At 41.3% G+C, this 15,138-nt stretch overlaps 1 protein-coding gene across 2 annotated transcripts in view; it reads left to right on the forward strand.

Moving 5' to 3' along the window:
• Positions 1–15,138, forward strand: part of EFCAB2 (EF-hand calcium binding domain 2) — a 102,050-nt gene that overhangs the window by 14,268 nt on the left and 72,644 nt on the right. The window lies entirely within an intron of this gene.

A 15,138-nucleotide genomic window follows, 5' to 3' on the forward strand; every position in this document is an offset into this window, starting at 1 on the left:
CCCACGTTGAGCGTAGAGCTCACTTAAAAACAACCCCCCCCACCCCCCTGGAAACCATCAGTGTGTTCTGTATGGCGAAGAGTCTTTCTTGCTTTGTCTCTCTCTTTTCCTTTTCCTTTGGTCATTTGTTTCTTAAATTCCATATATGAGTGAAATCATAAGATTTCTTTCTCTGACTTATTCCGCTTAGTTCCATCTGTGTTGTTGCAAATGGCAAGATTTCAGTCTTTATTTATGGCTGAATAAAATTCCATTGTATATATATACCCCTTCCTTATCCATTCATCAATCGATGGACACTTGGACTCCTTCCGTAGTTTGGCTATTGTAAATAATGCTGAAGTAACCATGATGCATGTATCCCTTTGAATTAGTGTTTCTGTGTTTTTTGGGTAAATACCCAGTAGTATGATTACTGGGTCATAGGGTAGTTCTATTTTTAACTTTTTGAAGAAACTCCATACTGTTTGCCAGAGTGGCTGGACCAGTTTGCGTTCCCACCCACAGTGCGAGAGGGTTCCTTTTTCTTCACATCCTCACCAACACCTGTTGTTTTCTTGTGTTGTTGATTTTAACCATTCTGACAGCTGTGATATCTCATTGTCGTTTTGATTTGCATTTCCCTAATGATGAGTGATGTTGAGCATCTTTTCTTGTGCCTGTTAGCCATCTGCCTGTCTTCTTTAGAGAAATATTTGTTCATGTCTTCTGCCCATAGTCAATTAGATTATTTGTTTTTTGGGTGGTGAGTGGTATCAGTTCTTTGTATATATATTGAATGCTCACCCTTTATCACATATATCATTTGCAAATATCTTCTTCCATTCAGTAGGTTGTGTTTTAGTTTTATTGATTGTTTCCTTCACTGTGCAGAAGCTTCTTATTTTAATATAGTCCTAATATATTTTTGCTTTTATTTCCCTTGCCTCAGGAGACCTATCTAGAAAAATGTTGCTACAGCCGATGTCAGAGAGATTACTGCCTGTGCTCTCTCCTAGGGTTTTTATGGCTTCAGGTCTCACATTAGGTCCTTAATCTATTTTGAATTTATTGTAGTGTATGGTATAAGATGGTGGTCCAGTTTCATTCTTTTGCGTGTAGCTGTCCAGTTTTCCCAACACCATTTGTTGAAGAGACTCTCTTCCCCATTGCATATGCTTTCCTGCTTCATCGAAGATTAATTGACCATATAATTGCGGGCTTGTTTCTGAGCTCTCTGTTTTATTCCATCGATCTGTGTGTCTGTTGTTGCGCCAGTTCCATACTGTTTTGGTTACTGTGGCTTTGAAGTATAACTTCTGGGATTACTGGGATTGTGACGCCTCCAGTTTTGTTTGTCGTTTTCAAGATTGCTTTGGCTATTCAGGGCCTTCTGTGGCTCCATACACATTTTAGGATTGTTTGTTCTAGTTCTGTGAAAAATGCTATTGGTATTTTGATAAGGATTGTATTAAATGTGTAGATTGCTTTGGGAAGTATAGACATTTTAACAATATTTGTTCTTCTAATCCATGAACGTGGAATGTCTCTTCATTTCTTTGTGTCCTCTTCAATTTCTTCCATCAATGTCTTATAGTTTGCAGAGTACAGGTCTTTCACCTCTTTGGTTGGGCTTATTCCTAGGTATCTTATTGGTTTTGGTGCAATTGTGAATGGAATTGTTTTCTTAATTTCTTTTTCTGCTTCTTCCTTATTAATATAAAAATTAGTATAAAATGCAATGGATTTCTGCATATTGATTTTATAGCCTGTGACTTTACTGAATTCATTTATCAGTTCTAGTAGTGTTTTGGTGGAGTCTTTAGGGTTTTCTATATATAGTATCATGTCATATGCAAATAGTGAAACTTCTCTTTCTTCCTTACCAATTTGGACACCTTTTATCTCTTTTTGTTAGTAGTGCCTAATATGGAATTAAAGAGAAAAAGGAATTACTATATAATGATGTAACTTGCCTCTAACTGGAATTTCACCAACTAAAATTCATTTTATATTATATTGACATATCAATTTAATTATATTTCTTTTATTTTTTTATTTTAAATTTTTTAAAAACATCTTTAGATTTTTCATTAAAAAAATGTTTAATGTTTATTTTTGAGAGAGAACATGCGAGCAGGGGAGGGGCAGAGAGAGAGACGGAGACACAAGATCTGAAGCAGGTTCCAGGCTCTGAGCTGTCAGCACAGAGCTTCATGTGGGGCTCGAACCCACAAGCTGTGAGATCCTGACCTGAGCTGAAGTCAGACGCTTAACGAAATGAGCCAGCCAGGCACCTCTAATTATATTTCTTTTATAATAAACAAGTGTTCTATATGTTTATCTGACCTAATAGAATAAGAAGAAGTAGAAAAATGAATTTAATATATTTTTAAAGGAATCTGATATATAAAATTTTATTTAATATTTTAAGATGAATTATTTAACTCAATACAAGATTATAGTATTGTGATACATTCAGTATTATATAGAAACCACTATTAACATGTAGAATTATAGTGAAATATCAACAAATTCCAGTACAGTTTGTGACTTCTTGAAAACGAATGCTAGTAACTCTAAGTGAGAAATTAAATTTTTGCTAATTTTTTCTTTCTATGTATGTTTCATGTGAATGAGTAATGGAAACCTTAATTTCTCTCAGTTAGATCTATATATAATACCTTTCTGAGATACCGAACAACTTCCCCAAATTAGAAAAAAAATTAGGAACGGGAACAGGTCTCTCTGATTGAATATTACTATAGTTCACATAGTACCTTTTGAAACAACCTTGTGGGATAGATATTCTTGATAGTGCCCTTTTCGGAGGTGAGAAAAATGGAATACCTAAGCAGTTAAGTAACTTGTTCAGAAGGCGACAGTGCTAGGAAGCAGTGGATCTGGTCTTTAAACTGGTCTGGCTCTCAAGTCTGTGATCTTAATCATCCCACTGCGCTGCCATCTTGAAATGGTGGCAAAATTTGTTCAAAGTAAGATGCTAACAAAGTTTTTTTTAATTAAAAAAATTTTTTTTCTTATGTCTTTATCTTATTTTGAGAGACAGAGACAGAGAGCGAGGTGGGGAGGGGCAGAGAGAGAGGGAGACACAGAATGCGAAGTAGGCTCCAGGCTCTGAGCTGTCAGCACAGAGCCTGACACGGGGCTTGAACCCACGGACTGTGAGATCATGACCTGAGCCGAAGTCAGCCGCTTAACCGATTGAGTGACCCAGGTACCCCCAAAGTTTTGTTTTTTTTAATTCACTAAAGCCTAAAGGACATGTATTCAGATGTCCTTAATTTTTACCTGCTGTCCTTTTCCTCTTCTAGGATCCCATATGTTGCATTTCACTGCCTCCTTAGGCTTCTGTCCTCTGTGGAAACTTCTCAGACCCTCCTGGTTTTTAATGACCACTTTGAGAGTTTTGAGGATTAGTGGTCGGCCATTTTGTAGAATGCCCCTCTGTTGGAATCTGTATGGTGTTTTTCTCTTGACTAAGCCAGGGTTATGGGATTTGGGGAGGAGGAACCCAGAGCTGAGGGGCCATTTCCCTAACGTCATACCAGAGGTACGTACTGTCTACATCACCGTTGATGTTTACCTGGATCCTTTGGCTGAGATAAGTGTTTGTCAGGTTTTTCCACTGTAAAGGTACTCTTTTCCCCTCCTTTCCATACTGTTCTCTTGGGGTGGAAGTCACTGTGTATAGCTCATACTTTTTTCTTTTAAAGCATGTCCTTATTTTCTGTCAACAAGATACTCCGGGCTCATCCTTTATATTTCTCACGCTAGTCCTAGAACCAACCCTTTCTCAGAGAGCCCCTAGTTCCTTTTTTGTGGAGAACGGTGTTAGAAACCAAGATCTGGCTGCTAGGCTGGCTCACTGCTACTGGAATGTTGTTGTGTCCCTGTGCTCCCCATGGACAGATTAAGAAAATATGTTTTCACCAACCTGTCTGTGTACAAACATCTGTACAGATTTCTTTACGTAGCCGTCAGCATCTATATGTAGCTGAACACAGGTTCGTAGAGATACCTCCAGCTCCAATCCATTGTTACACAAATCTGCTCACCTACCCTTGCTGATGACTGAATTTCCACTCCGGCTCTGTTGTTCAGTCCCTGTACGCGTGTATAGCGGTGTCCGAAGTGTTCACCGCTACCCCTGTGGGAAATAATGTTATTGGCTAGAGCACAGTGCTTATGTATGGTTCCTTTGGCCTTTGGCCTTAGCCATCCCGCTCATTTCCAAAGTTACTTAGGTCATCATCCCGCCGCCCCCACCCCCCTTTTTGTTTCATACATTTGTCATACAGTTAGTTTCTTATGTAACAGACTGCATCCATCTTGGGATTGCCTTAACCTCGCCAATGATATTCATTTTAATTGGCATACCTGAAGGTTCACTCTTTGCGCTATGTAAAGTTCTTTGGGTTTTGACAAAGGCGATGTCATGTGTCTATTGTGATAGTATCCTACAGACAGTTTCACCACCCTAAAAAATCCCATCACAATTTCAGTTATCTTCTCTTGCTTCATATTCTTGTTTTTTAAAAAATTTTAAATATTTATTTTTGAGAAAGAGAGAGAGACAGAGACAGAGCGCTAGCAAGAAAAGGGCAGAGAGAGAGGGAGACCCAGAATCTGAAGCAGAATCCAGGCTCTGAGCTGTCAGCACAGAGCCCAACATGGGGCCCGAACTCATGAACTGTGAGATCGTGACCTGAGCCGAAGTCGGATGCTTAACTGACTGAGCTACCCAGGTGCCCTGAGAATGCCTATTTTTACACTTAGTTGTTAGTTTCCTTCTTGTTGAGTTAATAAAATAAATTTTTAATGAACTATTTCTTTTTGATATCAGTCTTCCTGGTTATCATTCTGGTGGCATTTATTGAGAGCTTGTTTACAAAACATCTTTTTGAACTAACTTTATGGTAATCCTTTAAAAAATTTTTTTAATGTTTATTTTTTGAGAGAGAGAGAGAGAATGTGAACAGGGAAGGGGCAGAGAGAGAGGGAGACACCGAATGTGAAGCAGGCTCCAGGCTCTGAGCTGTCAGCACAGAGCCCAACCCAGGGCTCAAACTCATGAACCATGAGATCATGACCTGAGCCTGTCAGACTGAGCCATTCAAGTGCCCCTATGGTAATCCTTTTATGTGCTTTTATCTTCATAACAACTCTAAGAGGTATTATTCTCACTTTATAGATAAAGAAATAGGTTGGTAAATAGGCAGGGCCTGTTGGTCAGCATCATCCTATTACTGCTGCTGTTTAAACTTTTAGTGTTTCAAATTTCTGGAAAATTATGTAAATGTGCTATGTAAAACCAATAAATATTCATAAGGAAGCTATGTTTCTTCTTCACATTCAGTAACTTTCAGGTCATTTTCATGTAGTTCATAGAAAAAAAAAAAGGGAGGGGCACCTGGGTGGCTTAGTCAGTTGAGCGTCCGACTTTCGCTTAGATCATGATCTCGCAGTTTGTGGGTTCGAGCCCCGTGTCGGGCTCTGTGCTGACTGCCAGCTCAGAGCCTGGAGCCTGTTTCAGAGTTTGTGACTCCCTCTCTCTCTGACCCTCCCCTGCTCACGCTGTCTCTCTCTCTCTCCTAGAAATAAATAAAAAATATTAAAAAAAAAAAAGGGAGATTTTTTTTTTCTGGTTTTCATGGTGCAGAAAGTAAAGAAACTTATTAAAGTTGACTTTCTGGACTGCTTCATTCAAGAAGAAAATCAGTTGGTTTTCTTAGAAGGCCTTTTACATTTTGTGACTGTGTGTTTCAGACCACACCAAAAACAGAGATAAGAAAAGCCCATGGGAAGCTGGAAACTCTAAGAAGCTTTCTTCTGAGCCACAGCGTGTAGTTGACAGACATCTTTTTATAGACATGTCTGTGACTGCACACTTTTTTTAGGCTTGAAAATGTTTTCAGGGAGGAAAACCTTTCTGTAAAGTTTATAAAAGCTGTTTACAGTGAAATAGCAAACGATAACGAGACAGAAACCTAGCCAGTTCCCTTTGAACCTCTGTTGGACCACGTTTCCATAAAAGTGTCTACAACAGCCACAACAGAACACAATTAAGTCTTTGTTTAATGAGGACAAGTTGTTTTATACTACTTCCAAAATGATTTTTCAAACCTTGAGTGCTTTATAAAATTGAGAAAGTGACAAATCCAGACGAGAGAGGAAGGAGAAGGAAAACTCATTTGCTTTAGTGAAATTTGCTGAACAACTGAGATTACGGAAATAAGGATTGAATTTGACACAGCCCTTGTTTTAGTTAACTGTTACTGTGCAGCCAGTTACCCCCAAACCTAGAAGCTTCAATGACCAAACACTTATCATTTGATACAGTTTCCAGATGTAGATTTAGTGAGCGATTCTGGCTCAGATTTTCTGACAAGTCTGGGGCTCGCTGACATGACTCTTGGCAGGAGGCCTCAGCTCCTTAATGGTTGTTGGCTAGACGCCTCCATTTCTTGATACATGGGACTTTCCATTAGGCCATGTGAGTGTCCTTACAATCTGGCATCTGGCATCTGCCAGAGAGAATCATCCAAGAGACAGAGACAGATAGAGATCAAGACAGAAGGCGCAATATCTTGTATAACTCAATCTCAGAAGTGACACCATTATTTGTGCCACGTTTTATTGGCGACCTAAACTAACACACAACATTAGAGGTGACTGTGCAGCAGTGTGAATACAAGAGGTTGGAGCCACCGGGAGCCATCTTGGAGGCTGGCTAGCACTGTCTTCCCTTTGGTTCCCAACGATCCAGATCCCTCCCACATGTACATTCACCCTCTTCCACAGCCCCCTCAAGTCTCATCCCATTACATCATCAGATTAAAGTCCAGAATGCCACATCTAAATCAAGCCTAGGTGTGAATGGGATTCCTTGGCCATGGGCTACTTAAGTATAGCTTCTTGAGTAGTTTCCCTCCATCTGTAGACCTGCGAACTAAAGAGGTGAGCCATTTGGCACTTAACTACCCACCACGTAATGGTGGAATAAGTAAAGGATAGCCTCCTTGGACTAGAAGGGAACATAGGAGGCAGGCAGGAGTTGCTTTTCCATAAACTCCAGCGGGGCAGATGTTGGAAGGTTCTTGATTAGGACTTGGCTCTACTGTTCGCAGAAAATTCTAGGTGGGCTTTAAGCTCTACTGTCTGGGCTCTTGGTTCGGCCCTCTCCCTTTTATGAGAAACAGTACATGTTTTCAGGTAAGTGGTTCAGCTAAGCAGCCTGCTTCCTGCCAACAGAATTGTGGAAGAGTCCAAAGACTTTTTCATTTTGTGCTGTCTCTATCCTCTTTCAGTCCAAGCTGAAGGTGTTTCTGGAAATATGACAATCTTAGAATCTTCATGGGTCTCCTGTGAATCTTGTCCTTTAGGCAAAAGCCATACCCAACTTTACTTGAGACAAGCCATTGTCTACCTTGAGCTGCCCCACTGGGTGATCGCAACGATCTGTGGGACACACCCTCGAACCCTTGAAATGTTTTTTCTTGTTAGTCTGATTGGTACCCTGAGCCACTGTGTTTGATCTTTCTGAGGTCCTAACAAAGGATTTTATAGCCACATACACTGTTTCGTGTTTAGACTGTGTTTCCTGGCAGTGCCCCAAATTTGATCTTTGCCCAGAAGCTGTTTCTTATCTTAGCATCTATCGCCATCTGGAGAGGCAGGGAATTTTCACAACTAGCGATTCCTGGCTCCTTTTTATTTAACAGGCTTTCCTTTGGGTTATCTTTTTCCCCTTGTATTTTACTACGTAGAGCTAGAAAGAACCAGGGAGCACCTTCAGTGTCAGTGCTTTCAGGGAGCACTTCCAAGGCTTTTCCTCAAGGTCCTTCTGTCTAGATCTAGACCACCAGGTTCATTAGGCATGTTTACTATTTTCCATGTTCCTAGGAATTTTTCTGCGGTTCATAAAAGGGGTCCCCCTTTGTCGTTTCCAATGTGATTTTCCCTACTTTCTTTTGAGCTCTAACAGCCTACTCAAAGGCCAGCACTACCTGACTCCAAAGCCTCTCCCAAATTTTTAGGGTTTTTTAGTAGCATTTCACTTTCAGGTACCAAAATTCTATGTTATCTATTACTGTTATCTATGAATTTATTAGAGTTAGAGATCGAGAAGAACAGAGAGAGAGAGTACAACAAAAGCCTAACATTAAAAGTGACATGCTCTTAAATTCTACCGTTTTCTATTGGTCACATGGCCGGTCCCAGTAGAATAGGAAAGGTTTGCGATGTCCCTGCCTGTAGGAACTCCATAGTTGAGTGTGTATTTATTAGTGCCTGAGCATTGTGTTAGACTCACCTGTTGTTCATGTATGTCCAACCCTGAAAGGAGCTGCTACCACCAGATGAAGCTGAAAGAGATAACGTGTTCAAGAGCTCACCAGGGAACTCACCAGAGAACATAGATTTGAACCTACATTTGGGAAAAAAGACTTGGGAGCCCAGGCCTGAGGGAAAAGAGTGGATAAATACTCCATAGGATTATTGCCTTTGTTTTGAAACATGAATTTTCTTCAGCTTCTGTTTCATATGTGGAAAGCTTTGGGCAATGATCTTTTCTTATAGTCCCTTCTCTATATAGCTCTGACCTTTACCTGTCCTTTCTCCTCCTTCTACCGATTTTCCCCTAGTCACTTTCTGTGGAATCCTTTGGGGCTTCAGACTTATTCTAATGTAAATAAACATCTATCCAAATACTCTTTTTCTAGAACATTCCCCTCAGCTCTTCTTCTTAATTAACCCTGGCTCTCCTTCTGGAACACCACGCCTGTTGGTGCCATCTTGGGTAAGAGTTATTCATTCTCCCCTGTCTTTTATCTTGTAATAAGTTGAATTAGGCCACTTCTACTTCCAAATGACTGCTCTTTCATTCTTATAGAAAAATTCTTTTTCCTTTGAAATTTTCCCCATCTTACTCACCCTCTGGTCATCGCTGTCATTTGAAGTACAGATTTCAGAGTGGCTCATAAGAGTTAGCCAGGAGAACAGGATGTTGAGAATGAGTGGAAGGAAGTTAAGGTCATTGAGGTTGAAAAGAACAAGGAATTAGGAAACTAGCGTGTTGGATGAGTGGTCTGAACTCACCCAGAATGATGGTGGAATCTGAGATGAACAGAAAACTGACCAGGTAGACCACACATCTTTTTTTATTTTCCCCCACTGACTGACCACAATCTCCTAGATTTCAGTGCTACTCTACTTCCTTACTCATAAAGTACTTGCTGGTGGATCTTACCAAGACCTCTAGTTCTCTTGATCCTTTTCCCCTCTTCCCCACTCCCAGTTTATCAAACAAAACTGATCCTAGCTAATGTAAGTAGAAAAGGAATTTATTAGAGGATAGCAGGGAGCTCACGAAATAGGCAAGAGCCAGGAGGTTCGGCCTCCTATACCACCGTGAAGGTAATGGTACGGGACAGTCTAGTTGATATACCACTGCCAGAACCACTGCCCTCAGACTACTGCTCCTAAATCCTTGCTGTTATTGCTTCCACTGGGCCCATAGGTGACTAAAAAATTGTCCCTCATTTTTGTATTACCTCCTTAAGATTCAAAACCCTGCACAAGAACATCTGATTGGGGTGCCTTAAGGCTGTCTGGTCCAACGTCCACGTCTGTGCTTTCAGTACTGCTTGGTACTTCAAAAATGGTAGCCATCAGGCTTGAACCCCCTCAACTGTTTGCTTCTACCTTTAAACATATCTTCATCAACACTCTCCTTTCCTACCTTCCTTTAGTTAGTGAAAGAGCTCTTCCTTCTCTTGTTCGAGGCTAATTTTCTCATTTGCATTTGTAATCTCATCCACTCTGGTCTTCTCCAGGACTTTTCTTCATTAATTAAGCCTTTCTTCTTTTTGTTTTTATTTTCAACCTTGTTTTATTTATGTATTTTTAAAAAGTAATCCCCATGCCAAACATGGGGCTCAAACCCACTACCCCACGATCAAGAGTTGCATGATTCACAGACTGAACCAGCCAGGCGCCACCCCCCTTATCTTTGTTAAGATTCTTTACTAATATCTCTTTTTATACCAGACGCTGTTGAATGCCAGAGATGTAAAGATGAATTTAACATAGTTTTGAAGGATTTAGTATTTAGTAGGGAGAAACAGACACAAACAGTTGGTTGCAGTATATTTCCTTCTAATCAGGGTAATTTGTTACTATCTTATCCATCGAATGTCAGCATATCTTTTTGTTCTCTGCTGTGTCTTCAGTGCCTGGTACACAGTTGGTGCTTCATAAATGATCTGGCATGAATGGTGAGAAGTAAGCACAGGGTGCTAGGAATCATAGAGGACAGTGGTTGGTCCAGCCTACAGAATGGAAGGAGGAGGATTGAGATGGGGGAATTACAGAGGCTTGGTGGAGGAGATTTCAGGAACAGCATCTTCAAAGTTTAAAGTCAGCAGGGAAGCAGTGAGGTGAGGGCACCGGGTAGGGAGGGGAGCATGAATGAAGGTGGGGAATGACGAGGAGGCAGATGGCTTGAGCAGTTAGGTGTTAAATAGTTATTAACAGTTAACATCATTTATGGAGTGTTTACATGCGTATTCTAAGTGTTACATATATATTTTCTCAGTTAATACTTACGGTGTTCTGGGAGTAAGGTATTATTCCCATTGTAGAAAAGAAAAATACCTTCAATCCTTAGGGAAACTAACTTGCACAATGCCACTTGGCCTCTAAAGGCTAGAGGAGGGATTTATTTTGGGTTCTTTCTGGCCGCGAAGCCTGGGGCTCCTTACAAGTGTCCTGTAATACTAATGTATTGGTTCTAATGTAGTGGTTCTCAAACCACGTATTGAATCCCCCGTGGAGCTTTGCAGAAATACAGACTCCCGCTAGATCCAGGATCCTGAATCCACACTTCCAGGGGCAGGGCTTATGATGCGTATTTCTTAACAAGCTCATGGATGCTTCTCATCCACTGACCCGGACCTGGTTCTCTCATTCTTGAGAATCACCATGGCTGATGTCAAGAGCAAGCCAGGAGTCATTGATCAGACCATAGAGATAGAGTCTTCCTAAGGGTCTGTGACTTTCTCCTGTAGCTAAGGGGGGAGTTCCGGGAGGATGTTAGCTGGAACGTGATGTCATCAGACCTGCATTTTTGCATACCTCTTTGGCAACAGTGGGAAGGATGAAGTCAGAAGTACAAGACTACAAGCAACAAGAATGTTTATCTTTAGATTTCTGTCTTGATGGATTCCTTCCTTTGTGCCCACAAACATTCTCAAATCTCCATACATTTTTTTTTCTCATAGTCCTGCCCGTCTTTCGGTTGTGTGAGTTTCCTCTTTCTCCTTGCTAAAATTCTTTTTTTTTTTTTAATTTTTAAAAATGTTTTTATTTATTTCTGAGGGAGAGAGAGACAGCGTGAGTAGGGGAGGGTCAGAGAGAGAGGGAGACACAGAATCTGAAACAGGCTGCAGGCTCTGAGCTGTCAGCACAGAGCCCAACGCGGGGCTCGAACCCATGAACTGAGATCATGACCTGAGCCAAAGTTGGACGCTTAACCGACTGAGCCACCCAGGCACCCCTCTCCTTGCTAAAATTCTTAAAAGAAACAGCTATACTCAATGCCAGGTTTCAGTCAGGTCAGGAAATGCTCCTCATTTTCTTCATGACTGCCTCACCCTTAAGAACCCAGCTTCTACCCCATTATCCTATGTCTTCTCCAAGGTCATCTTTCCTTCAATAAGTTCTTACTGAACGTTATTTGCAAGTGTGGTCTTTTCTCAGATTTTGAGTTGACATAAAACCGGGGATTGGAGAAAGGGATCTAAAGGAATCGAGATAATGGGCCAGGGGCAGAGTAATCAGTCAACAAACTCTTCATGAACCAGCCTGTGTCAGAGCCAGGGGCGGGAGCACATGGCCCACAGGCAATTCTCAGTCAAAGGAACCTCCAACTGAAGATGGATGAAGGGTTCAATGGAAAATGACTGATTTTAGATAGGCTGAGTTTGAGGAAGTGAGATTCATAGTGGAAATACAGGCCTGTCCCTTGGGTGAGAAAAGGCTTAAAGTTTGGTAGTTCACAGCTTGACGTGGTAAGATGTGGACAGTGCATAATGCATTAGATTCATGAATTTTTCTTTAATGTTTATTTATTAGAGAGGGCAAGGGGGAGGGGCAAAGAGGGGGGAGAGAGAATGAGAACCCAAAGCAGGCTCCATAGTGTCAGCTCAGAGCCTGACGCAGGGCTCGAGCTCATGAACTGCGAGCTTATGACCTGAGAGGAAATGAGGAATTCTGCTCTTAACGGAGCCACCCAAGCGCCCCAATTCATGAAATGTTTTTTTATAATAATTTCTATCTGCATATCTTGAAACATTCTTCTTCTAAAGGAATGACACATATATCATGAGGGGTTTAATTTATCTTGATATACTAGAATTTAGAATGACACAAGGATTCAATTTGACTTTTGGATTTGGGTCATAATCATTCAAGAACCTCCCAAAAGATGGCATTCTCCTAGGATAAAAGAGTGCTGTCTCTTTGACATATTTTATGTAGTCCCTCCCCTCGTTTTCTATATGCTTTCTACTCAAGCTGTACGTCCCTCATTTTATTTTTTTGTTCAGGCTATTTTTCTTCTTATTGTTTTGCTCCCCACTAAGCTGTGGCTCTAAATGAAAATCAACCTATTCTGCTCATTAAAGGTTTGGATCAAATTTTTACTGTGTTTTGTTTGTTTGCATTTTGTTGTTCATGTTACAAAATGTTTCCGGGAGCCGGGTGAGCGGAAATGTAGTAAGATTTGTTTGCAAACCTGCATGTCTGGGTAGAACTCTCAAGTATCATTGCCAGACCTATAATTTTTAAGACCCTATGATGGAAACATATTGAAAATAGGCTATAAAACTGGCCGTAGTTGGAGCAGTTCTCTTCAGTAGGAAACAAAAACTTAGTATTCCCAAATCCTATTTTATTCCATGCCATATTTTTAACAAAATTAAACAATTCTTTGTCCCTCTTTTACAACTGTATGCAAGTATTAGGAAAGATTCAAAGCTTTTTATGGAGAATTATATATATCAATCTTAAATGTTAAGTCTGGTATATGATTATATTTATAATCTAAGCAATTTCTTTTTTTTTTTAAAGTTCAATTATTTTTGAAGGAGGGAGAGACAGAGCACGAGCAGGGGAGGGGGAGAGAGAGAGGGAGGCACAGAATCCGAAGCAGGTTCCAGGCTCAGAGCTGTCAGCACAGAGCCTGACGTGGGGCTCGAACTCACGAGCCAGGAGATCATGACTTGAGTCCAAGTTGGTCGCTTAACTGACCGAGCCACCCAGGCAGGCGCCGCTATAATCCAAGCAATTTCTTAAAAGCAATGAGAAGGGGTATAATGTAGTGAAAAGAATAGAATCTTTGAAATCATCCAAACTTGTGCTTGACTCTTCAGTTTCCCGTTTCCTAGGTATTTGTCAAGTCACTCATTTAACTTTCAAGCCTCAACAACCTCATCAGTCAGGTGAGGATATTCATGGCCGATCCAGATGATTTTTTTCTGAGAAATTGTAATAGTAGCTCACGTCTAACGACTGTGCGTATATGCCAGGGTCACTGCTGTATGTACATTGTGTCTTTTAATCCTCACAACAGCCTTGTAAGGTAGCTCCTGTTATTATTACTGTTGTGTTCCTATTATCCCAGGATTACAGATGACACCACTGAGACTTAGGGAGATCTGGTAATTTGCCAAAGCTGGGAAGAGTTTGGGGACTCCATCAGTTTTGTCTGACTTCAGACCTTCAGCTTTTATTTATTTTTAAAAAATGTTTTTATTTATTATTGAGAGACAGAGCATGAGCAGAGGAGGGGCAGACAGAGGGGGAGACAGAGAATCCTAAGGAGGTTCTGGCCTCTGAGCTGTCAGTACAGAGCCCGATGCAGGGCTCGAACCCACGAACTGTGAGATCATGACCTGAGCCAAAGTCGGCCACCCAGATGTCCCAGACCTTTAGCTTTTAAATGAAACCATCCCAGACGTCACACTGAACCTTGTGTCTGGCACACGGTACAAGTGTCACATTTGTTTGTTCAGACCTGCCTCCCAGGCCCATCCTGGAAATGAAGCTGCTATCCCCATCTTTCTCATTTTAGGATACAAGGTAAAGGCAATCTCCAAGTTACAGGTTCCCAGTTTGACATAATAAAAATAGCTTATGTTTTTAAGTTATTGCCAAGCACCATGTACCAAGCACTTTATATATAGTATTCACTACTCACAGTGGCCCTATGGGGTAGGTGAACTGTCATTAGCTTCATGTGACAGATTGGAGACTCAACTTGCACAAGGTCACACACCACCTGGCAAAGCTCGGATCTGAGCAGTGAGTCCAAAGAGCACATGGGCTACATTATTTATGTATGTCTTGTAGCGCACGGTGCCCAGCATGTAGCGGCTGCTCAACAAATACCTGCTCACTGAGGAGATGAATGAATGAAGGAATGAGTGAAACAAACATGACTTCCCTTTGAGCCTTCTCACTCCGCCTCGGGTTAGTAACGAACTTGCCCTGAAAGGAGCATGATGCCCTTGATCGCCTTCTTGATCCACCCAGGAATTGTCTAATTGCTGTATGTAAGTTCTCAATCTGGCTAAATACTGTGCTGTGTGTCTGCTGCTCCGGGGCCTGCAAGGCGGAGGCTGGAACCTGCCGCGCACGACCGTGGGCACCTCTTCCAGCATCCATGTGGGTTATTCCTTTATTTTCCTATCATTTGATCATTCATATGACAGATTTTATTGAGCACTGAGGACTCGCTGTGTGCTGCTTTGATGCTAAAGGCCTAGGAATACATGAGTGTTGAGAACAGATGAGGCCTCGGGTTCATTGAATTTCCAGTTTAATGGGGGTGAGGGAGGGGAAGAGTCAAGCGATTAGAGCACTTGGGAAGTCAAGGGCGCCCTGGGGGTGCATTTGGCTTGTCTCTTCCGGATCTCTGTGTGAGCCTCTAGTTTCTAACCAGCTCTGCCTCCAGCTGTGTTACCTTCAGGGCGGCAAGAGTGATCCTCCTTGATTATAAATCTAGCTAGACATGCTCTGCTTTATAAATTCTCTTCAGTTGATATCTGTTGCCCTTAGGATAAAATCCAGATTCCTTTA

Source organism: Hyaena hyaena, unplaced genomic scaffold (assembly GCF_003009895.1).
Source record: "Hyaena hyaena isolate Hyena2069 unplaced genomic scaffold, ASM300989v1 scaffold_127, whole genome shotgun sequence".
Taxonomy (NCBI): domain Eukaryota; kingdom Metazoa; phylum Chordata; class Mammalia; order Carnivora; family Hyaenidae; genus Hyaena; species Hyaena hyaena.